The following is a 24,834-nucleotide window of genomic DNA, read 5'->3' on the forward strand; positions in this document are numbered from 1 at the left end:
CGAAAAGAAATAATTCAATGGAATTAGAAGTGGAGAATTATGAAAAAGAAAACATGAACACAAATGGAAAACTGAAACCAAGTAGCAAGTCAGGGAACCATGTTTGTGTTTAATTCCTCAATATAAATGAAAACCCTCAAGAAAAATATGATGGAAGCCCATCTCATAATATCTTAATGGGTGATACGGTCAAAATGCAGACTAAATTGGGTATTCAAGAGCCGAGATGTCTCATCCCAGCTCCGTCACCCCCTTCCAATCAACGACGAGCCCTCTGTTTCAATTACCTCTCACATAAAACAATAATCATTGCTTAGTGAAAAGAGCCAAGGTTAAGAATCAGCAGTGTCTAGATCTTTCTCTGCCACCTGACCTTGGAAAATTTATTAAATCTTTCAGATCCTCAACTTTTTCATCTGTTCAATGGAAATCATATGGAATTTAGACAATATGTGATGCGTGTAGTAGAACACACCATGACATTTGCAAATGTTCTATCACGGTAGCTGTTTAAAAATAAGGTATCGAAGCAAGTGATCTTGAAGGTCTCATATAGTTTCAAATTCAGATTCTTTGAATTAACTCTTTATCATATGAAATTTTAATAACCATTACTCTTTTATCAGTGTTTGCTAGAAAAATTTATCTGTGAATCACACAACCGATTATATTCTTGGCATAACCACTAGGGAACTCAAGAAAAATAAATGCAAACTGACAGCAAAACTGACTATAAACGTTTGTAAATCCTCATAAAAGAACAGGCTGCAGATGCAAAGCTTTCCTTGGTTTCAAATGAAACTAAGTTTGAGACAAAAATTTATAAACCAAAATGCTGCGGTGTAAAGGAAAAGCACATAAGAGCTCTTTAGCTCTTATGGGAGATGCTTTCTCCCATCGTCTGTTTTGCAAAATACAATAATAATCCTAATAAAGAATTAATTGGAAAGCTACTTTGGATCACAAGGAATTATGACAAAAGGATAACTTTTCCAATGAATGTCATTGAAGTTTATAGGAAGAAAAACCACTTTTTCTAGGGGAGATGCTGGTTTGTGGGGTGATGGGCTGAGGAATACTGGTTCAGAGAGAAGGAGTCTGCAATGAATGGTCCTGATAGCTTCTTGGATGCTGCCAGAAGAATAGAAAAAGAATTGAAGATGGAATAAAGACAGGATATACCACGTATTAAAGACCTATTTAGTGATCAAAACTGCATCAGAAGCTTCACTTTGATTTCTTACTTAAGCCTTACAATATCCTAAAAGGGTAGTTCAGTTCTTTTTAATCTAGTAGGAGGGAATCAAGATTACAAGAATTACAAGGATTGAGTAACTGCCCAGGATTCAACTGGTGGTAGATAAGTGATAAACCATGATTAGAAAATGAGCTTGTCTGACTATAAAACTTATGCCGTTTCCCCTCTGCCAGGCCGAGAGAAGGTTTCTCTTGGGAAGCCAGCTGCAAACCTATTTCAGCCGGGCTGGACTACTATTTATCACCACCACAGTAGCTGCCATCCTCATGATTGGGATACAAAGCATGTAGCTGACCAAGCGCAGGGAAGAGTGTACATCTGTTCCTTTATCTCCTTGGGGGGTGCCGAGGAGCGAAGCAGCAGTGGTGAAAACCATCTGAGGCAGGGCACAAGGGTGCCTGTGGATGGCATCTTACCATTCCTTTCTCTCAACTTCTCTGAAGAGAGGGGAGAGGTTACTGATAACAATAATGTTAAAAATATCTTTACACAAACAGTATTTTTATTATTCATAGAGAACGTCTGAATACATATGGAATGTATCCACATTATTATATATATATTTCTATATATTATTTATGTACACATTATTTTATTTATATGAAATACCTTATTTTATATATGAATATATATAATATATATAAATATTCATATATAAAATAATGTGTATATATTATTCATATACGTTATTATATACATACGCTATTCTATTCCTCTTCATGGCCATAATTTGTAGTTATGAAGAGGATATGAAAACAGAGAAATCTGAAGTCTAAAGTGCTAGCAAGTGACAGACACAAACACAAACCCAGGTCACCTAACTACCTTCTGTCACAATCCCAGCACTCACTAGAAGATGTCTGCCTGTTTTAATATAATTTGCCAGTTTCACGGGGCAATTGCAAAGCTGACTTCCTATTTGAAATTAAGATTCTTTACTTCCTCAGAAGAAAGCTTCTATATACAAAATATAATGGCATAGTAATGAGCTCCCCTGAGTGTATCAACCCTCTATGCCCACCCTCAAATATTACCCCTCTTTTGCTTCCTGTAGTGTCCAAAGTAAAAATCAACAGGAATAGTTGGTGGCTGGGAGAGCATAGAAATTGGAAGTTCAAAACAGTTGAATAACGTATAGGAATAAGTCCTTTTGAATGGTGAAATCTTGGTTTAGAAATACTTCCTTTTTGGAAGAGATGCTAGGGTGAGGAGAAGGACCCTGTTATTTAGAGACAGACTGGGGACTATGAACAATCTCTCCTTTTCAGTTTCTTGTCTTTGAAAATGTGTGATGCTGCTAAAATAATTCTCAGCCAATTGAATATCCATTGAACAAAAAACATAGATGACATTTTTTTAGATGAAGCCTCTCTGTTTCGTGCTAATTATATCTGGCCACCGATATCTTGAGAGCAGTGCAAGGTATTCATGGGTGGTGTATCAGAAGTTTGGTGTAAGAAATAATTTCTATCCACCTTGTATTTGCTGACAACAGATGAGAACACAAACACAATAGGAAAATTCCTTTGGGGACTCCTGATCAATCATGTAGTAAAATGTGGGATTTGTGTACAATAATTTATTCATGTTTATTTCTTTGTTGAAGAATATTAAACGTAAAAAATTGGAACATCAACGCAGTTCATCCTAGATGTTCAAAATTATAGAAGTGGAGAAAAGAAAACATCTATGGCAATGATTCTGAACTAGTACTGAATCTGAAACATTGCTTGATCTCAAATTACATCTTTTAAATCAACTTGGGAAATGACATAGCCATATTTAATTCCCCCGAGAAGCATAGTTCAGTTCCAACCATCTGCTAAATTAAGCAGCAGTGATTATAATGAACATTTACAACAGGCCTGATACAAAAGGGGATAATAACTTTATGCATAAGACAAAGTCCTGGGAGGCTACTGCAATCTCAAAGATGAAGATGGAAATTAGGAGAACAGATTTTACAGTGTACTGGAACTCTAGGGGTGGTGAAGGTCAAAGTGCAACATCACATTTCCTTAAATTTTTATTTCATTTTAGGAAAAATGGTCACCAAATTCTATCAAACTACCAGTTTTCCAGATTTTTCTTTTACCATGTCTCATCAGATCACTAGTTTTTCTTTTTCCTGGTGGTAACGGAGATTTTGTTTTCTTGTTTATTGTCCCTTCCTCTGTGCAGGTACAAAAGTTTTCAGCATAACTTCTAACAAATGTAAGAAGACCAAAAAATTAAAATAGCTGGTCTCCTAAGGACCAATAACCCTGGAAGATGTGTCATTAATGAGTCTAGCCGTTTTCTTCTTTGGTCCTTGAATGGATGTTCAATGTTTCTGCAATTTTCTGGCAGTGTTTATTTACGCATGCAGGTCCACACACATTTTCCATGAAACTAGTTGCCTCAGACTAGTATTATTGAGGTGAAATAGTAATAATAATAATAAGTTTTTCAGCCTTGCCTGCCCTGGAATGTTGCCTATGTTTATTCTTCAACCGGAGAAACTGTTTTCATAGCACAGGATCACATTATTAAATATTAGCAGGGACTCCTCATCAAAAAAGAAAAAAAAAATTGTATTTGCACGTGGCTCCAAGTTCACAGAAAATAAAATGCCTTAGAAGTTCTTTTTCCTCCAAATGCCAACAGAGGTAATATGATAGGGGCACTAAGGCATCTGGGAGAGAGCTAAGTGATGTTTTAGATTTTCAAAGACATAGTTCTGATTGTGTTGCTGCCTCCACCACCGACAGGATTTGAAAGCTTGAGAACAGGGGAACCTCCCTCTCCTTCCTCACGCACACGCCCACTGCCGTGGAAGATATGAGTCTTCACAACAGTCTCACTCATGAAATGCCTTCCCTGAACTTTACAGTCTATGGAACAAAGAGGTATGGAAATTGATTAAAGGCACTAATTATTGTAGTTGCATTTAGAGGTGCGATTGACAGGGCAGATCCCAGGGAAAACACAAATAGTCTCTCCTACTCTAGCAACTGCTCATATGTTCATTTACTAGAATTAAGCATGTTCAGATTACATAATGCAAATGATATTCAGTTTAGGAATACTAGTGAGGTTAATATACACAGAGGTCTTAAAGGGCCTTTCTTTTTTTTATATCACTAATTTTACCTAGCAGAGTCTTTAACAAGGCTTTCTTCCTTCTTAATGCCATTTTGTAGGGATATTGGGATGATTCATTTCAAATAATATTGAACTCTGTGAAACCCAAAGACCCATGAGAAGATGTTTGCCCATCACCCATTCATTTATCCATCCATCCATCCATCCATCCATCCATCCATTTATCCATCCTTCTATACATACATACATCCATCCCCTAAACATTTATTCACTCACCATATATTTCTTGAATCACTACCATGTTTCAGGCACATAGTGAGCAAGAAAGATGTAGTTTCTGCCCTCATGTGGCTTATATTCAAAATAGAAAAGACAGCATATTGAAAAGAATGATTGATCGGGTATTTTTGACAGACACTGTGTTAGGTTCGGCAAAGAGGCAAAGATTTCCCTCGGATGTCACTCCCAAGGACTTAATATCCTAGGCACATGGCCTCCTAGCCTTTCTAAAGTTTCCCACATTCCAGTAGTGACTCTGAGGCAGAAGTCTCCAGACCCGAGAGACCACATGGGCTAGTCCAGCTGATGTCTCTGTGGTAACCAGGGAGGACAGATGCCAGACTTAATGATAAGCAGGAGTGGCGAGAAGAGGGAAGTGCCCAGTGAAAATGCCGGCAGTGTGCCCAAGCCACACAGATGATCGTTATCTTTGCAGAAAGGTACAGTATGCCTCACGTGAGAAATGTTAAACTGAATACAATTCCGCTTGCTTAAATGGCAGGGGACAAGGATTTTTACCTGCTGTTTCAGTGAGGCTAACTAGAGAAGCAGTGAATGCACGTCAGCTGGAGAGGAGGAAATAGGTGACACACTGATTCTGGATCACCCTCACCTCTAGAGGCCACAGCCCTCTGGGGGTTTGGCTTCCTCCCTGGGCCATCACAAGGAAGTGCTTGTAGGATCCACAAACTTCTCTTCACTCCCCAGTCTGTGGGTTCTCTCCCTGCCTCTCCCACCCTGTGGTTGCAAATGCTGCTCTGGAAGACAGCAATACAATCGCAAGTTAACAAGCATGTACAATCTGCTTTAATGCTTGTAGACTAAAATTTGTCTTTCTACCTCAGCCTTCCCAACAGGTGCTCCATGTTGAACTAGCTCTTCAATTTTGAGGCAATATTTGCACTGTCTTGAAGAAGAACCAGGTTCATAGCCGAGTGCATCTTCTGGAAATGAATGCATTCAGTGAATTATTTATCGAGACTCTTGGGTATATTACTGCTGCCTTGACAATAGCTTTGGCTTTTGAGTGAATTATGGGATCTAGGGTACTGGCCCCAGAGAATGTCTTAGGAGGTCAGGAAAGTAATATGTTTTATAACATCACTAGGGTAACTGCAAGAGGTGTGAGAGAACTGGTGGATGTAAAGAGTTGCTTCTTCAGACAGCTTACATTTTCACTTTCTATGCCAGGTTTATGTCAAAAATGATATTTTGTCAGTGAAATAACAATAACTAAAGCAACTAGGCAAAATGTGGGAATTCCGTCAATTCAGTGATTTAGGATCAAGTAGACAAAATAACTCATTTTTAAAAAATAATTTTTGAAGGGAAAGATATTTCTGGATGTTTTATTCAACTCTGCACGTATACATAGCATAAATAAGGATTTTCTTAGGAAGTAGATGACTTGCAGCAACTGATCAGGTACAAAGTTAAAAACAGATGTTTTATTGAAAGCCATAGATTGTTTGCAAACTTGAACTCTCTTTGCCTTAGATCTGCCCTTACTTAAAGATCTAACACACTTTATATTTCTGTATTTTAGATAAAACTAATAGCGTAGACCTACGATTTCCAGCTCTGCCACGTCACATAGAATTATGAAAATATTTCACTTATCTAGTCTTCATTTTGTGATCCAGTGACAAAATAATCAAGTGTTTGTGTGATAGAGCAGCAATAATAGTAAGAGTTCTTTGTTTCTATGATTCTGCCCCTACTCACTCTGTGATAAATTGATACCTTCTCGCAAGGGCTTGTAACTGTAGAGCTCCTGACTAAGACACGACATTCTGCCATTCTGGTCACTTCTCTGATCATCCCAATGATGTCTCCTGTCCCTCAAAAGGCTAGTGTTTGGCTCCACATCTGGTTGGTCTTGCTTGTGGCTCAGACCATTGTGTGTCCCATTCTTTTTTTTTTTTTTTTATGCGGTACACAGGCTTCTCACTGTTGTGGCCTCTTCCGTTGCGGAGCACAGGCTCCAGATGCGCAGGCTCAGCGGCCGTGGCTCACGGGCCTAGCCGCTCCGCGGCATGTGGGATCTTCCCAGACCGGGGCACGAACCCGTATCCCCTGCATTGGCAGGCGGACTCTCAACCACTACACCACCAGGGAAGCCCGTGTGTCCCATTCTTGTTGCATCCTGCACCAACTATCACACCAGATATGGAAAGTTGACTTAACATCAACCTGAACCACATGTATTCATATGGGCCCCAAGGTCTTGCTGCTTTATGCCCTCAGTATCTCACAGGTCTGTGGCAAAGTGATTCTCATTTTATTATTATTTGCCTAACACTGGTTCTCTGACACTTTCATTCTCCAGTGACTATTGATTCAACGTGTATGTGTTTAGCATTGTGCTGGGTGCTGGAAATAGAGTTTTGAGCAAGACAGACACAGTTTCTGTCCTAAGGGGGCTTAGAGTCTAATGGGGGTGATAGGTGCAAACGAGTAAATCAATCAATAAATTATTGTTTAAAGATAGATATTGAAGAAATAATTACAAATGTAAGGGATGTTGCAAAATGGGAAGTAAAGAGTGGTATGAAAGGGTATATTGAGGGGAAATTAAACAGCCTCAGAGGGTCAGGAAAGGGTTCCTGAGGAAGTAACATTTAAGCTGAGATCTGAGAGCTGAGAAGGAATTAAATAAGTAAGTGACCGTGGGAAAAATTGGAGGAAAAGCAATGGTGCCTCAAGCCATGTTCAAAAATGATATTCTGGCAGTGAAATAATTAACAGAATAACTAAAACAACTAGCTAAAATGTGGGAATTCAGTATATTCAGTGATTTAGGATCAGGAAAATGTGTGAAGACCCTGCATTCCCAGAGATCCAACCCCATTTGAAGAGGTCAAATGAGAGCACTGTGTTTTCTTTAATGAGGCTGGAAATACCAATGAAAACCAGATCAAGGGGGGCCTTGTAAGTCACAGTAAAAGGCTTAACTTTTATTCTAAGATAATGAGAAACACTGAAAGCTTGATTTAAAATATTTTAAATTATTAAATATTGTAAAAGGACAAAATAATGTAAAAAAATAATACATTAAATACCTCTGTAGTCATCATCGAGCCTAGTAGTTTGCATTTGCCTCACAGGGTTTGAAGAAATAAAATATTTCACTTCAGCTAAAATCCCAGACTCATGTCCCTTCTTCCTCCCTGTCTTTCCAGATAGCCACTATCCTGAAGTTGGAGTATATCAGTCCTATGTAATGATGTAGTATCTAGTGAAGCTCAAAAAGTACAATCCCCATGACCTTGCATTTGTCTTTTAGGTATCTATTTTAGAGACCTCACATATATGCACAAGAGACATTTTCAAGAAACTTAATCACAGCATTTTTTATTACAGTGAAAAAGTGGGACTAACATAATAGTCCTCAGTAGAGGGGTAAATAAAGAAACCCTGGTTTAGTCATACAGTGGAACCCTGTTCATGAGTTGAAAAAAAGTGCCTTGGAGCTTATGAATTGTTGAGGATAACATTTAAAAAATAAGATGTTTAGTTAAAAAGGCAAGTTCCAAAGGAATATCTAGGATGTAGTTCATGTATACAAAATTTAAATACATAAATAAAATGGTATCTATTATATATGGAAGCAAATATATATAGTGAAAATGTAAAAAACATTCAAGCTTCTAAGCAGGGAGATATACAGTAGAAATTGCATTTTATAAGCTCAGTCTGGCTTCAGTTTTAAGAATGCAATCACAAGGGTGTACCAGTAGAGTACATTACAATATATTACTCTATTATATATATTATAGAGTATATTACAATATATTACTCTATTATATATATTATAGAGTATATTACAATATATTACTCTATTATATATATTATAGAGTATATTACAATATATTACTCTATTGTAGTCGAGAAGTTGAACAATAACTGGAACTTTGATTAGGGAGCAATGTAGACAGATTCTAGAGCTATTAGAAGGTAGAATTTTTAGGATACATGTTTGGCTATGAAGGTGTGAAGGGTGGAAAGGAGGCAAGTGACTTTCGAGTTTCTGGCTTGAATAACTTGGTCACTTGTGCTTCTATTTACTGATGCAGGGAACAAGGATTGCATTGACAGCTCTGGGAATGAGTGGAGGTAATAAACGCAGTGTTTGAAAAGTGAATTTGGGTTGCTTTCTTCAACTAGAGAAGTCAGGGATAGATGGGAAATGGACCTGATGGTCAGTAGAGAATTCTGAAATGGAGATAAAGTTTGAGGAGGTCATTCAATTTGTAAGAGTAGGTAGAATTGATTAGACACACAGGATGAGAAGAAAATATGGCCTAGGACTGAGTCCTGAGAGACATTAAAATGTACTGCTATCAATGGAGGCGGAGAGGGAGAGGCCATAGAAATACGGGGGGAAAAGAGATGGGAGAGGATATGGAATCAGAGAAGCCAAGGAAGCAAATTATTTCCAGAAAAAGGGAGCAGCTAACAATTTTGAATGCTGATGATACTTCAAGCAAGAGAAGGGGTGAAAAGTTGGATTTTGGGATTTGCTGTCTTGAATTTTGCTCTATAGAAGTCATTAGTGATATAAAAGTGAGCATATTCAGAAGAATGGTTGGGCTGAAAGCCATTTGGGGTGGGTTGAGAAGTAAATGGAGGAGTAGAAGTGGAGATAAGCAAGAGGAAGCGATATCTTATATGAGTAGTTTGGGAAGGAAAGGACAACCGTGGGTAAGAACTGGGGGATTAGGAAGCTAGGGTGAAGGGAATAACTGTTTTGTTTTTGTACATTTGTTTCTTTAAGATGAGGCAAATTTGAACGTGTTTAAATGCTGCTGGGAAGGATTCAGTAGGGAGGAAGAGACTGAAGATATAGAAAAAAGAGAAGATAACCAATGGGTGAGTTTCCCCAAAGAAGGTGAAATTCAAAGCATTCTACAATGATTTATTGTTGAATTAATTGATGCATGAATAGGAAGAAGGATGTCATTTCTCCAGAAACAGCAGTAAAGCATAAAAAAATGGCGTGGTCATCAATAGGTTTACTGATTTGGGTAGCAGTGAACCGAGGGTTTTGATACCTGATCGCTTTTGTTCTCTCTCTGAGGTGGGAAGTGAAACCACCTGCCAAGAGAAAGGAGAGGGGTAGGACATGGAGGTTTTAGGAGAGCAGAGTTTGCAATAGTTGTGGAGTGTTGGAATGAATTCTGGATCAGGAAACAACGTAGGATTTCTGTCACTTTTTAGTTCCAAGTTGAGGTTGGAAATTGTGAATTCATGGTGGTGCAAATGTCCTTGGACCACACTTGTGTATCTACACTCTATTCCCTTTGGATTAATTCTTTCACAAGAGTCTCCTCATTTCTTCCTACAGACAGACTCCTATTCCAGGTGTGCCACACATGTCTGAATTTGCAGTCAATGTAAGGCATAGGTCAGTTTCAAGGAGCCAATGCTGTTTTCTTAAACTATGTCCAGCATATTTGAAAGAACCTTATACAATGGCAACATTCTAAGGCTTAGCTATCTATAACTGTGTCAGAAGCATTCATGGACTCCCAAATTTGTTGGGTTTTTAAGCCCTGAAGGAAGAATTGGGTATTTAACATTTTAGCTCTCTATAAATGACAATGTGAGAACAAAGAGTTCCATTTTTCACGGACAATTTATATAGTCTGTGACACAGGTTTCATCAACCCTGGACTGGAAATACAGAACCTGTGGTGTGCCTTCTTAAGTATGGCAGTGTTTATGTTATGCAAATTTTTATTGTTGTTGTCATTTGGTCATAGTCTTAGTATGGGAAAATGTCGTAAGTATTCAGAAGTCTGGGAACACTACAGAATATTCTCGTATGGTTACTGTGGTCTGATTGAGTCAGCAGCATATTGACACACATTCGCTTTTCCATAGATTCAAAAGAACCAATGTTTTCTTTTCAAAAGTGACCTCATCTTCCATCGTAAACGTCTCTACTCTAAGGCCTGGTGAGAGAATTCCTTGGAAACCAAAGAACATTCAGTCATTTAATGTGTTTGTGGGTGTTTTTCTCTTTAATTTATGAAGTCCTTTGAGCGAGTAAGTTAAAAAGTGGTGTGTTGGTATTCACAGTTTGTCATTTTTGAGGCGAGTTTATTTCATTAGCAAGTCTATAATTTAAACAGTGTTCGTGATCGTCTATGAAACTTTTAGTTATATCTATGCCATGCAAACTGGTTGAACCGTTTTCACATGATTTTGATCAGAAGGGTATAGAGCAGTAGAATGATCACCAGTTGTGGAATAAGAACTCTTGGGTTCCACTTCTAACTCTGCTCCTAACAAATATAATCTGGAGTAACTCTTTATCTGAGCTCCAGTTTCCTGACCTGTGAAAAGAGGAGTTTTATTAGGTGATTTTTGCAATATTTTCTAGATCTTAATCTCAGTTTTAGAAGTTGACACAGCTGTTTGGCAGCATGAAAAAAAAAAGGCTAAACATTATTAATTCTTATATGGTACAATCAAAAATGTGCATGTTCAAGCCTGGGGTTTAAGTTCATAGGATTTATTCATTCATGCATATGTGTTTTTTTTAACATCTTTATTGGAGTATAATTGCTTCACAAGGGTGTATTAGTTTGTGTTTTATAACAAAGTGAATCAGCTATACATATACATATATCCCCCTCTTGTGTTTCCCTCCCTCCCACCCTCCCTATCCCACCCCTCTAGGTGGTCACAAAGCACCGAGCTGATCTCCCTGTGTTATGTGGCTGCTTCCCACTGTTATGCGGCTGCTTCCCACTAGCTGTCTATTTTACATTTGGTAGTGTATATATGTCCATGCCACTCTCTCACTTTGTCCCAGCTTACCCTTCCCCCTCCCTGTGTCCTCAAATCCATTCTCTACATCTGCATCTTTATTCCTGTCTTGTCCCTAGGTTCTTCATAAAGTTTTTTTTTTAGACTCCATATATATGTGTTAACATACAGTATTCATTTTTCTCTTTCTGACTTACTTCACTCTGTATGACAGACTCTAGGTCCATCCACCTCACTACAAATAACTCAATTTCGTTTCTTTTTACAGCTGAGTAATATTCCATTGTATATATGTGCCACATCTTCTTTATCCATTCATCTCTTGATGGACATTTAGGTTGCTTCCATGTCCTGGCTATTGTAAGTAGAGCTGCAATGAACATTTTGTACATGATTCTTTTTGAATTATGGTTTTCTCAGGGTATATGCCCAGTAGTGGGATTGCTGGGTCACATGGTAGTTCTATTTGTAGCTTTTTAAGGAACCTCCATACTGTTCTCCATAGTGGCTCTATCAATTTACATTCCCACCAGCAGTGCAAGAGTGTTCCCTTTTCTCCACCCCCTGTCCAGCATTTATTGTTTGTAGATTTTTTGATGATGGCCATTCTGACAGTGTGAGGTGATACCTCATTGTAGTTTTGATTTGCATTTCTCTGATGATTAGTGATGTTGAGCATCCTTTCATTCATGAGTATTTTTATTCAACAATGAGCATCAGAAATGTGGTGGACAATGACGAATAAGAAACGTGCCGGTCCTCAGGGGGTTCACATTGATGCCTGGTACAGATATGCCAGCAGGTTATCGGAACAAATATGATAAGTGATCCTGCTGTAATGTCTACATAATGTTCAGAACTTTCAATCCCCATGGATACCACTCTGGTCCAAGCTACCATTATGTCAATACCTCCTCTAGACTGTTGTAAGAACCTCCTTATTGCTCTCCTTACTTCCATTCCTGTCCCACTCCAACTTATTCTCAAAAGGCAGCAAAAATCAACATATTAAAAATATAAATTTAGTCATGGCACTTCCATTCTTGGACCCTCCACTGACTTCCCATTGTATCTCAAATGAAATCCAAGAATTGGCACGATCTGCCCCTCCCTACATCTCCAACCTCATCATGGTGCTTTACCTCTTGGTCCTAACAGTCAGCCATGCTGGGTCAAGTTCTCATACTTCAGGTTTCAACTCGGAGATCTTCATCTCAGAATGACTTCTGTTACCATCTAAATAGATTGTACATCCTCATTTCTTTTTCTGTTTCACTACCACTTGCTCTTATTTTTCACAGCACTTACAGCAACATTTAATTTGATTATATTTTATTCCCTTATTTATTGTTTAACTTGCCCGCTAGAATGACATCTCCATACGGGACAGGAATTTGTCAGTTTTACTCACTTAGCATCTAGCATAGTCCTTATTATCTAGCAGAGAGTGACCCTGTGATTCAAGCAAATCCATTGGTATAAGAATTTCAGTGGGTCTGCATGTAATAACTGCTCAGTTTAGCTCTTAGCTCTACCTATGTCTTCAATAGGAATCAGATAGTATTTTTCAGTTACTTTCTGACAATGAAATCTGGGAGGATTTCCATCTCCCAAGAGTTCAGCAAAATTGGGTTACTTCTTAAACTTTTCCCATTAGCCTTGTGGTCTAGTTCTAAGCGAACAGTGCTTGAGTGATCATGATGATCTTGCTTTCATCATACTTCACCACATTGAATGCAGATTCCAGGGCCCAGCCTGGCTCTGAGGAGCCTTTGGAATCGGGTTGGAAATTGACCCTCCTGCCTGGGGGCCTCGGTGGTCAGGAAGCCCACCTCAGGTCTCCAAGGCAGGCCTACAACAGCTTACTGCACTGGTGCTTCACATGATTTTCTTATTCTTTCAGAGTAAACACCTTCTGTTCCTTTCCCTCTTCTTTCTGATTTGGTTTCACTCATCTGTAAGAGCTGTACAGGCTCTGGGGAATCCTAAGCTTTTTCAGTCCCTTGTGCCAATGTGCTGATATGTTGTTGACTCTGCCTTGTTCCAGTCATTTCCAGTTCTTTAAACTACACTCCACATAACCTTCAAATCTTGCTACCAGAATCTTTTGATTCTGCATAAATATTCAGGGCAAATCTCTCTCTAAAGTTTACATATGCTTATAAATATAAGAATTTGCACATCTCTCCATCTTTTCTTAAGCTCTTTTGAATGAAGTGCAATGTTCTTCTATAGACCTAGAGCTTTGGGGTATTAAGTTCTCATATAATTACAGCACTGAAATTGTCTCAACTCCTAGGTCATCTCTGTTACTTATCTACTTTTGAGGCTTGATATACAATACAATACTCAGAAGTATGTTCTAATCATGACTCAGAAGGCAGCATCCCATGCATGTGTGTATTTTCACATTTCAGGGTTTTAGGTGTGTAGCATACTAACTATAAATATGTTACATACCTAAAATAAATTTTTGCCTGAGCCCCAGCGTTTCTAGTTAGTCTATACCAGATAATAACATCCGCAGTGATTTCAGTGTTAAAGATCACTAAATTATTCTACAAAATGAAAGCTAAGAGACACCAAAGGGGAAGATTTTGAAATGGCAAAGAGACTAGTGGATCAGTGCTTTTATTTATTTATTTTTTTTGCGGTACACGGGCCTCTCACAGTTGTGGCCTCTCCCGCTGAGGAGCACAGGCTCCGGACGCGCAGGCTCAGCGGCCATGGCTCACGGGCCCAGTCGCTCCGCGGCATGTGGGATCTTCCCTGACCGGGGCACAAACCCGTGTCCCCTGCATCGGCAGGCGAACTCTCAACCACTGCGCCACCAGGGAAGCTCGGATCAGTGTTTTTAAAACTTACTTCATAATATACCCCACAGCTTCTCTTTCCGAGAGATCACTGTTGAGCAGGTGAAGCGTAGCAAGGCTGTGAACCAGCGCAAACATGCCTGCCTCAGGCCTACTAGTTTGTTAGCGCCCGCACCTATTGACTCAGGAGAGACAATGGTGTGCAATTATTTGTAACCCTGCCTTCAGTGACATCATGTTAGTGACAATATCAATGTTGAACTTGGCCATGGTGGTAGTATTTACACCGCAGAAATCGGCAAATGTATGTTACAAGTGAGCGCTTTTTTTCTTTTTTTTAATATACTTTGTTAACGCATTTGCCGGCATATATCAGCTTATACCTGATCTTTCTTTGATTTTCTTTTCCAGGAAATAATATAATTTATTAAGACACACCATGTATGGAAAGGTTGGGTTAAACTGCAATTTTCAGTCTAGAATTTCACATGGATTCCCTTGGATTATTTTATTAGAGTGAGATTTTATAGCATTGTGTTCATCTGCTTTTTCAATGGAAACGGCCAGTCCTGAATACTTCCTTAACTCTCTAACCTGTGAAAAACTGAAAGCGTGATTGAGGGGTGTTTTCCACTCTCTTATTTTACATTTGATGTGGTCTGTCATCACACCTCTTGTCAGTTCAATATCCACTGACTTGCCCTTCACAGTCATTACAGGGATGCAATGTTGCCTCAATTCTCAGTTGATAATTCAAATTGAGTTGTGGCTGTACTCGCATTTTAGGGTAAATATTCTAGACAGAAACCCTCAAGGGTTAATCTGAATGTAATTGGACTGACTTGGAAACTTCTGCTCTTGCCCTGTGCTGCACTGAGACCAACTTGCACATCCAAGGAAACAAACAAAGGAGAACATTAACATAAATGAAAACATACACACATATACCTACTAAACCCTGAAAGCACAGATAACCAGTGTAGACCTTTATCAAAAGTTTTGAGATTAGGGCTTCCCTGGTGGCGCAGTGGTTGAGGGTCCACCTGCCTGATGCAGGGGACACGGGTTCGTGCCCCGGTCCAGAAAGATCCCACGTGCCGCGGAGCGGCTGGGCCCGTGAGCCATGGCCACTGAGCCTGCGCGTCCGGAGCCTGTGCTCCGCAACAGGAGAGGCCACAACAGTGAGAGGCCCGGGTAACGCAAAAAATAAAAGAAAAAAAGAAACCCTAGATTGGAGGGAATATGGACCTTATAAAATATATCACTTTATAAAACTTCCTTAAAAATCCATTTTGGAAATTCCCTGGTGGTCCAGTGGTTAGGACTGGGTGCTTTCACTGCTGGGGTCTGGGTTCGATCCCTGGTCGGGGAACTAAGATCCTGCAAGCCATACGGCGTGGTCAGAAAAAAAAAAAAAAAGAATCCATTTTAATTACCTCTGCTCTCTGTCCTTGGCAGCTGTCACATCTATTTCCACAACTCCAATCTTCTGGCTGACCCACCCTTCCTCTCATAAAATTCACACTTCCATTTCTTTGGAACAATTTAACAGTGGTTTATTTTTCTTCTCACCTCCTGTCTCCCCTTCATTTTCCAAAATTATCGTTACTTGTCACTCTACTCAGGAGGGCAAATGAGTTTCCCTAAGATCTATTCTCCTTAGAGAGGAAAAGAATTAGGAAGAGTTGTGAATAATAAACGTCGTTTTCCTCTCTCATACACGGGAGAACTAAGTTAACTTGAGAACGCATGAGTAATATCTCTCTTAACTTTAAATTCACTTTTTCTATTTAAGTTTGTCATGCTTTCTACTTTGTTCTTTATTGGGGTAATTAAAAGGTAGTAACTCAGCAGGTGGATTTTTCCCAGCTGTCAGAATTCCTGCTAAAATATGTTTTAGAACCTTGAATCAAAAACGACCTGACAATTAAAGTGGTCTTTTAAAGAACTGCACAATGAATGTGCGTCTTTGGAAAGTTTATTTTCCATTCATTACTATACTTTGAAGTAGAATTACTGATTGTTATTCCACAATATTTCATTACAGTTAATTGGCTTCCAGCATTTGAAAATGATTTTCTCCCACTGCTCCAGAAGTTACTACTAGTAGCCCCTAAATCACAACCTTGATGGGAGAGCTTCATGTTCTTTCCTGATAACATTGTTTTTGCAGTTCCAAATTTAACAAGGTGATTATATCCTTGAATTTTTGTACTTTGTGAATTTTTTTAGGAGGAGTGACAGGGTCATGCTAAAAGAATCCTATTTTTTAATTGGAATCTTAAATCTTCATCCCTCCTAAAAGATATTCCCCAATTTTACCATTCAAATGGTCTCTGGGAAAATCCATGCAGAGTTTTACAAGGGCTTTTATACATGACCACATGAGTGGTTATAAAAGCACTTCAAAGATAAATTAGCTTCCTCCTAGACGGCTTCATCCACAACTCATGGAAATCAAATGCAGAGTTATGTACTCCAAAATCACTGGAAACTCTGGCGTCTTCTCAGGAAAAATTAAGTAAGCAGACACTGGAAAATGGAGCAGTTACTATCCTTTGTTAATAACACAATCGGATTAAGCTATGGTTCTGACAGATCACTTTACTTTTTGGAACTTCTGTAAAGTTGGAACATAGTGTTTGCCCTTATTCTCTCCCAGTGCTGTGTGGATGATTTGGGGAGCTCATTATTCTCTTAATAAATGTTTATTTAAAACCAAGCTTGTAATAGACCCTACAGTAGATAAAACAGATGTGTTGATGAGCAAAGATGTCAAGGTCTTTGCTCTTTTGTAGCTTTTACTATCTAGCACTCTGCCATTGAAAGAGCAGTGCATACTATAACATTGGCATCCTCCTGAGCTTGTTAAAAATCCAGAATCTCAGGCCCTCCTCAAGCCTACTGAATCAGAATCTATATTTTAACAAGATCCCTAGGGCTTCCCTGGTGGCGCAGTGGCTGAGAGTCCTCCTGCCGTTGCAGGGAACATGGGTTCGGGCCCCAGTCCGGGAAGATCCCACATGCCACGGAGCGGCTGGGCCCGTGAGCCATGGCCGCTGAGCCTGCGCGTCCGGAGCCTGTGCTCTGGCACAGGGGGAAGCCGCAGCAGTGACAGGCCCGCGTACCGCAAAAAAAATTCAACAAAAAACAAACAAGATCCCTAGGTGATTCATATGTACGTTAAAGTTTGATGAACATTGATCTAGCAGATATTACAAAAACGAATTCTAAAGTTAGGAAAGTGCTATGCAAATATTTTTAAAAGGGCAGTTGCTCCTAAAACTAAATACAAACTGTATTAAAATTTCAAAGAAATATATGCACATGTGCTTACTTGTCAGATACTCTCTGTTAAAAGTATAGATGAAAGATAAATTGTAATTATTATTTATATTATTATTAGACCTTTTAGCAGCAAAGGAGTTCAAGAAAAATGTCAGAAAAAATAAATGAGATTTCCGGAGGAAACTATCCATTGAAGTTCACATATAAGAAAATAAGAAGGATGGAACTTCTGGTTCAAATCAGTTGAGCCATGGACTCATCCTTAGGTTATTCTTGGAAAACAGTATTTCATAATACTTGCTCTTTGTGGAATCATAAGGAAAAAACATAAAAGAAAAAATGTCTTTTCTTTTGGGAAAGAAAGTACATTTAAGGCAGAGAATAAGGAACAGAGGGATGAGTAAGGAAATAACAGAGTTGACTTGAGACAAGAAATGAGTCTGAAAGGGAAAGAATCAGTTAGAAAGTAATTAGTGTGTCTCTAGACATCAAAAAGAGTAGAATATATGTCAGGGCTTGATATTCCTGAACAATCAGAACAGCCACAAACTACTGTCAGTAATTTAGCAGAGACATTATGTCAAGAACAAAATCCACACCCACAACCTCATACTCAACCAAACTGCATGCAATTGCTTATGACAAGTCCTTGCTGGAATCCTCTTATCATGGCAAACGTCCTCAGTGTTCTAAACAGTGTCATGAAGCAAGAAAAAAAAAAAGTCCGAGACTGGGGCACAGATTTTCTGTGGAAACAAGAAAAAACATTGAATGTCTCTACAAGAAACTGTTGTCCATGTGCAAAGATGGTTGTAAATTTTATAGATACTATGCATACAAAATACACACATTCAAGCATTGTTTCCTAAAAGGTATATAAATTAGACAAAGGTGACTTTTTTTTTATTACAGAGCAGTCAATTTCAGTTTAAGGATTGAGAAGATTCCAGAACTAACCCTCCTATTACTGATATTTTTTTTTTCGGTACGCGGGCTTCTCACTGTTGCGGCCTCTCCCGTTGCGGAGCACAGGCTCCGGACGCGCAGGCTCAGCGGCCATGGCTCACGGGCCCAGCCGCTCCGCGGCATGTGGGATCCTCCTGGACCGCGGCACGAACCCGCGTCCCCTGCTTCGGCAGATGGACTCTCAACCACTGCGCCACCAGGCAAGCCCCCTATTACTGATTTTAAGCTTGCTAGAAGAACACAGTACTGGAACACAGCCAAAGGATTGTGCCAACAGTGTAGGATTAAACACTTGCCAAATTCTGCTACTCAGACAGTATACTATTCATTGATGGAGTGCTTAATAACAGAAGAGAATTGAATCCACTTCACCTATCCTTGGGAGGTATTTACAGTGTGATACCAATAGAGCTTCAGTCCGTTTATTCACCAAATATTAATTAGGCCACTAATATATACCAGTCACAGTGATTTGAGGAAGTTTATAACCAAATTGAAGATATGAAAATGATAGTAGCAACTGAATGAATGTGAATCATCCATGTAGAAACTAACCCCAGACTTATTTTAGTTCTATTCTATAACTGGCCTCTGTAATATCTCCATCAGTAATGTTATTGCCTAGACGTCACCAGTGGAGAAACCAGTTAATTGTAAGTCTGTTGCATGGCTGGAGTGTTGTATATACAGCACTGACATGGAATGTGGAGGTGAGAACAATCTCAAATAGGGAAGGCAACAAGTGATTTAACAATATGGACCTTCAAACATTTGGGGGTCAACTGTAACAATAGTCATTACCGTTAATTCACAGAACAATGCAAACTGCAAACTCCCTGACCGCAGAAAAAAGTGATAAGATAAAAAAAATAAATAAAAGCATTGCACACTATATTTCCTTTAACATACAGCTTGCCACACTTATTGTAGGGCAACTTCCTATTTTATTATTCATCTTCTCAATCGTAAGCTCCCTGAAAGCAGGAATTGTATTTATATTGGTTGCCATTCTATTTGTAGCAAGTAGCATGATGCTTGACATTTATTCATTCTAAACCTTTAGTAAGCATATGTTATGTGACATCATTCTCCTAGCTGTTACCCGAAAACTGGGCTCAATTCTTGATGAGTGTCAAACCAGTAGGCACAACCAAACCAAAGACAGGGAGAAGGAAGGATTTATTATTACTTGCAGCAAGTAAGGAGAACACTTCCCAAAGCAGTGTCTCCCCAAACAGCGAAATTGGGGGAGTTTTAAGCTAAGGGTACATGCATATTCATGAAGGGGCCTGAGCAGAGGAAAATTCAGCGTAGAATTGAGGCAGAGGTTGACATTGTCCAAGCTTTAGTTGATTGAAGTCAGGGGGATCAGAAAATAGACTTTAATTTTTAGAGCAGGTTTAAGTTCACAGAAAAATTGAGCAGAGAGTACCGAGTTCCCATGTACCCCCTGCCCCAACATATGCACAGCATCCCTCACTATCAACATCTTGAACCAGAGTGGTACATTTGTTACAATCCATGAACAATCTATATTGTTCATACTCACCCAAAGTTCATAGTTTACATTAGGGTTTACTCTTGGTGGTGTTCATTCTATGTGTTTTGGCAAATGTATATTGACAGGTATCCAGCCTAATATCATACAGAACAAAGTAGTCTCACTACCTTAAAAATCTTCTGTGCTCTGACTATTCATTCCTCCCTCTCTCACAACCCCTAGAACCACTTGTTTGTTTGTTTGTTTTCACTAGATCCATAGTTTTGCCTTTTTCAGATGTCATACGGTGAAATCGTACAGCATGTCGCCTTTTCAGATTGGCTTCTTTCACTTAGTAATTGGCATGTAAAATTTCTCCATGTCTTTTCATGGTTTGATAGCTCATTTCCTTTTAGTGCTGAATAATATTCTCTTGTCCAGATGTACTGGGGTCTTTTTATCCATTCACCTACTGAAGGACATCTTGGTTACTTCCAAGTTTTGACAATTATGAATAAAGCTGCTATAAATATCAGTGTGCAAGTTTTTGTGTGGACATCGTTTCCAACTTATCTGGCTAAATACCAAAGAGACTGATTGCTGGATTGTATGGTAAGATGTTTAGCTTTTGTAAGAAAGTGCCAAACCCTCTTCTGCAGTGGCTGTATCATTTTCCATTCCAGTTTCTATTGATCCACATCCTCATGAGTTGTTAGTGTTGTCAGTGCTTTGGATTTGGGCCATTCTAATACATATATAATGGTATCTAATTGCTTTAATTTGAACTTACCTGATGACATATGATGTGGGGCATCTTTTCAAATTTTTATTTGCCTCTATATATGTTCTTTGGTGAGGTGTCTGCTACTCTTTGGCCCGTTTTTTAGACAGGATGTTTGTTTTCTTATTCTTAAGTTTAGGGATCCTTTATATATTTTGCATAACAGTCCTTTATCAGATATATGTTTTGCAAGTTTTTTTTTCCGGTCTATGGCTTATCTGCTCATTATGCTGACACTGTCTTTTGGAGAGCAGAAGGTTTTTTTTTTTTTTTTAATTTATTTATTTATTTTGGGCTGTGTTGGGTCTTCATTTCTGTGTGAGGGCTTTCTCTAGTTGTGGCAAGTGGGGGCCACTCTTCATCGCAGTGCACGGGCCTCTCACTATCGCGACCTCTCTTGTTGCGGAGCACAGGCTCCAGACGCGCAGGCTCAGTAGTTGTGGCTCACGGGCTTAGTTGCTCCGCGGCATGTGGGATCCTCCCAGACCAGGGCTCGAACCTGTGTCCCCTGCACTAGCAGGCAGATTCTCAACCACTGCGCCACCAGGGAAGCCCGAGCAGAAGTTTTTAATTGTAACGAAGTCCAGCTTATCAATTATTTCTTCCATTGATCACAACTTTGGTGTTGTATCTAAAAGTCATGGTCATACTCAAGGTCATCTAGGTTTTCTCCTATATTATCTTCTAGGGGTTCTTATAGTTTTGTGTTTTACATTAGGTCAGTGGCCCATTTTCAGTTAATTTTTGAGAAGGGTATAAGGTCTGTGTCTGAATTCACTTTTTTGCAATATGGATGTCCAGTTGTTCTAGCACTATTTGTTGAAGATACTATCTTTGCTCCATTATATTGCCTTTGCTTCTTTGTCAGAGATCAGTTAACTATATGTGGATCTATTTCTGAGATTTCTATTCTGTTCCATTGATCTATTTGTTCTTTCACAAATACCACACTGTCTTGATTACTGTAGATTTATTATAAGTCTTGAAGTCTGGTAGTGTCAGTGTTCGAGTTTATTCTCCATTCATATTGTGTTGGCTACTTGGGTCTTTTACTCTCCATATAAACTTTAAAATCAGTTTGTCAATATCCACAAAATAACTTACTGAGATTTTGATTGGGGTTACATTGAATTTGTAGATCAAGTTAGGAAGAACTGACATCTTAACAGTACTGAGTTTGCTATACATGAGCATGGAATATCTCTCCATTTATTTAATTCTTCGAGTTTTGTTTTGTTTTGGTTTTTTTTAGCAGAGCTTGATTGTTTTTCACATATATATCTTATCCATATTTTGTTAGATCCAACAATATTTTTAAAAATTTAGTCATTCAATTATTTCTAAAAATTTAAAAACTATCTACCTTTCCAGCTAGACTGTTAACTGCATGAGATCAAACCAATGACTGCACTGTTTAATACTATATCTCTAGTGACACATAATAGGCACCTAAGATGAGAAGTATTTATTAAATAAATGAAATAATGAATACCATATGTGCTGAAATATGTAGTAAATACTAGAGTTTTCTCCCCAACATCCCTACCCCAAATGAATAGGCTAGCCACATGGTATTAAATTACCCCTTGTCAGTGACTTGTTCCAAAAAGAATATGACCATTCTGTCTCATGAAATGTTAGAAGTTCTGGAGTATTCTAGGGAAAATATTTCTTACTCCTAAAAGAGCCTTCTTTGTAGGCATGTTGCTGGATCTGGATCCAGCACCTGGAAATTATGCAGCCACCTTACTATGAGCCCTAACATGAAGACAACATGAAGGATGGAACTACTGAAAGGTTGAGAAAAAGATAAATCCCAAACTGAACCTTAAAAAATGTAATTGTGCTGTTGAGTCAACCAGTCTGGAGTCTGCTTCTCCTCTGGATGCCATGTTATGTGAGATAGTCAATATTCTAGTTTAAGCTAATTTTAGTCTCTAGATTATCAGAAAAAGTGGGACATTTAAAAGTTGTTTTAGTTTGAAATGTACCTATTTGAGGTCTACTTAAGCTACAAGCAAATATCCCCAATTATATAGAAGCATAAAGATTCTGACACTTCCTTGCTGACACTATTTGATATATTCACCTTCTTCTCACATCCACTTCCAAGAATACACTGTGTGCTTTAGTTCTGCCCTAGGTCATCTTTGTAGGTATCTCACTGGATTCTACTAGGTAATTAAGTAGGTATTTTTGTTTATCCAAGTGTAATGTTTATATATATATATATATATATACATACATATATATATAATTTTTTTAAATCCAGGATATAATACTCAACACCACCTTAAATTATTGAGGCATAAAAATAATTACCTCAATTTCAGCCTTCATAAAAAATGTATATTTAGGGCTTCCCTGGTGGCGCAGTGGTTGAGAATCCGCCTGCTGGTGCAGGGGACACAGGTTCGTGCCCGGTCCGGGAAGATCCCACATGACGCAGAGCGGCTGGGCCCGTGAGCCATGGCCGCTGAGCCTGCGTCCGGAGCCTGTGCTCCGCAACGGGAGAGGCCACACAGTGAGAGGCCCGCATACCGCAGAAAAAAAAAAAAAAGTACACACACACACACACACACACATACACACACACACCACCATAATCTCTCTCTTTCACAAAAACTCTTTTAAACTCCAACAGTTATCTTTGTGCTGCCTGTATAACTTTAAAATGAAGGGAATTTGAACTGGTAAGTGGATTAAAAGGTTAATTGCCTAATCTTAGTTTCATTCCTGAAAAGACTATGTTGACCTATACAAGTTTCCTGTCTGGAAGCTAGGAATCTTTTGAAACATACTTAAATGAATCAGTCTTATCTCAAAGGTTAACTACTTTTAGGTAATTATTCTATTTTCTTGGCAACTGGTATTTTTCTTGTTATGCTATTATGTTTGGAAAGCTATGATCTCTAACCTTTGTTTCTATTAAATATTTTGAGAAAATGTTTTGGAAAATATCAAATATTTGAATAAACCTTGTATATTTCCTTCTTTTCAAGATGCTTGCACTCTGAAAATAAATTAAAATATCTGAAAAATTAGAGCCATTTCAGAAATTATTCTATTTCTATTTTTATTAAATATTTAGGATGACAAAGTGGCCCTTCAAAGGTGTTAGAAAAATATTTCATTTGGAATAGCTTGCATAAGCTATGAAATATCCCAGTATAGTTCTCAAAACTGCTGGTGAAAAATCGCAGTTATTCTCAGCATACCGTTAACATTTAAGCATCTCACATTCAGTAGTGGGAATTTGAAATGTTTCATGTCTTAAATTTCCCCAATGTGTTATTAGCTTGAATGTTCACACTTTGCTTACACGATAAAAATAAAGCTAGTATTGATTTTATTGGGCTCAGTTCCTTGAGTTTCATCATAAATGATCATACTTTCATTTTTATACATTTGATATCTTTGATTTGGATTCAAGGATATGTAAAATATACTGTTTCTTAGTGATATTAAAGTACCATGCTGAAGAAGTGACATTTAAGATTTTGGCCATTGATTCCACTCCGGTATAATTTTTAGGAACTTATAAAAGTAGAGAAAAACCTGAGGCAGGGCTTTCAGAGTTAATATCCTCATTAAATTATTTTTTTTCTTTCACCAGTTCAAAAGACAAGGTCCTTAGTTAATGCATTTTAACTCTTTTCTTTCTAAAATAATCTTCATTTAGAAAGAGACCTAAGTCAATGTTTAGACATTTCCATGAAGGAAAAGTAATGGAAAAAGCACTAAATGGGATTGTCAGTCAAGGGAAGAAGAAAGCCACAGTGATACAGCCTGAAGGCATAAAGGCAGGAAAAAGTGAAATAATAAGAGAGAAAAGAGAAACATACAAAATCAGAGAATACCTAGATAGCACAAAGAAAAATGCCTGTGTTTTGATGTAGGAAGTTTGCTAAGCCAGGGTAGAATTCATCAGCGGATGAGGTGATGATTAAAGAGGAGCAAACGGGGTTGACTGAGTTAGGCTGGGAATAGTCATTACCTCATGAGAACATTTATGTGGCTTGTCTCTAAAGCCCAATAAACTAACACATGACCTGGCTGCCATGGAGCACGGAGCATAATGGGTCAATACATCACAACAAGGCTAAGT

General features: G+C 38.5%; 1 protein-coding gene across 3 annotated transcripts in view; it reads left to right on the plus strand.

The window, feature by feature from the left end:
- The window catches only part of TMTC2 (transmembrane O-mannosyltransferase targeting cadherins 2), an 862,038-nt gene that overhangs the window by 417,596 nt on the left and 419,608 nt on the right, over positions 1–24,834 (plus strand). Inside the window, exon 12 of one of the 3 annotated variants that reach the window (XR_010932516.1) lies at positions 9,399–9,493. The exons of the other annotated variants lie outside the window; for them this stretch is intronic. The gene's annotated coding sequence lies outside the window, so the exon portion shown is untranslated. The remainder of the gene's footprint in view (positions 1–9,398; positions 9,494–24,834) is intronic. 3 annotated transcript variants of the gene reach the window in all.

Source organism: Pseudorca crassidens, chromosome 11 (genome assembly GCF_039906515.1).
Source record: "Pseudorca crassidens isolate mPseCra1 chromosome 11, mPseCra1.hap1, whole genome shotgun sequence".
Taxonomy (NCBI): Eukaryota; Metazoa; Chordata; class Mammalia; order Artiodactyla; family Delphinidae; genus Pseudorca; species Pseudorca crassidens.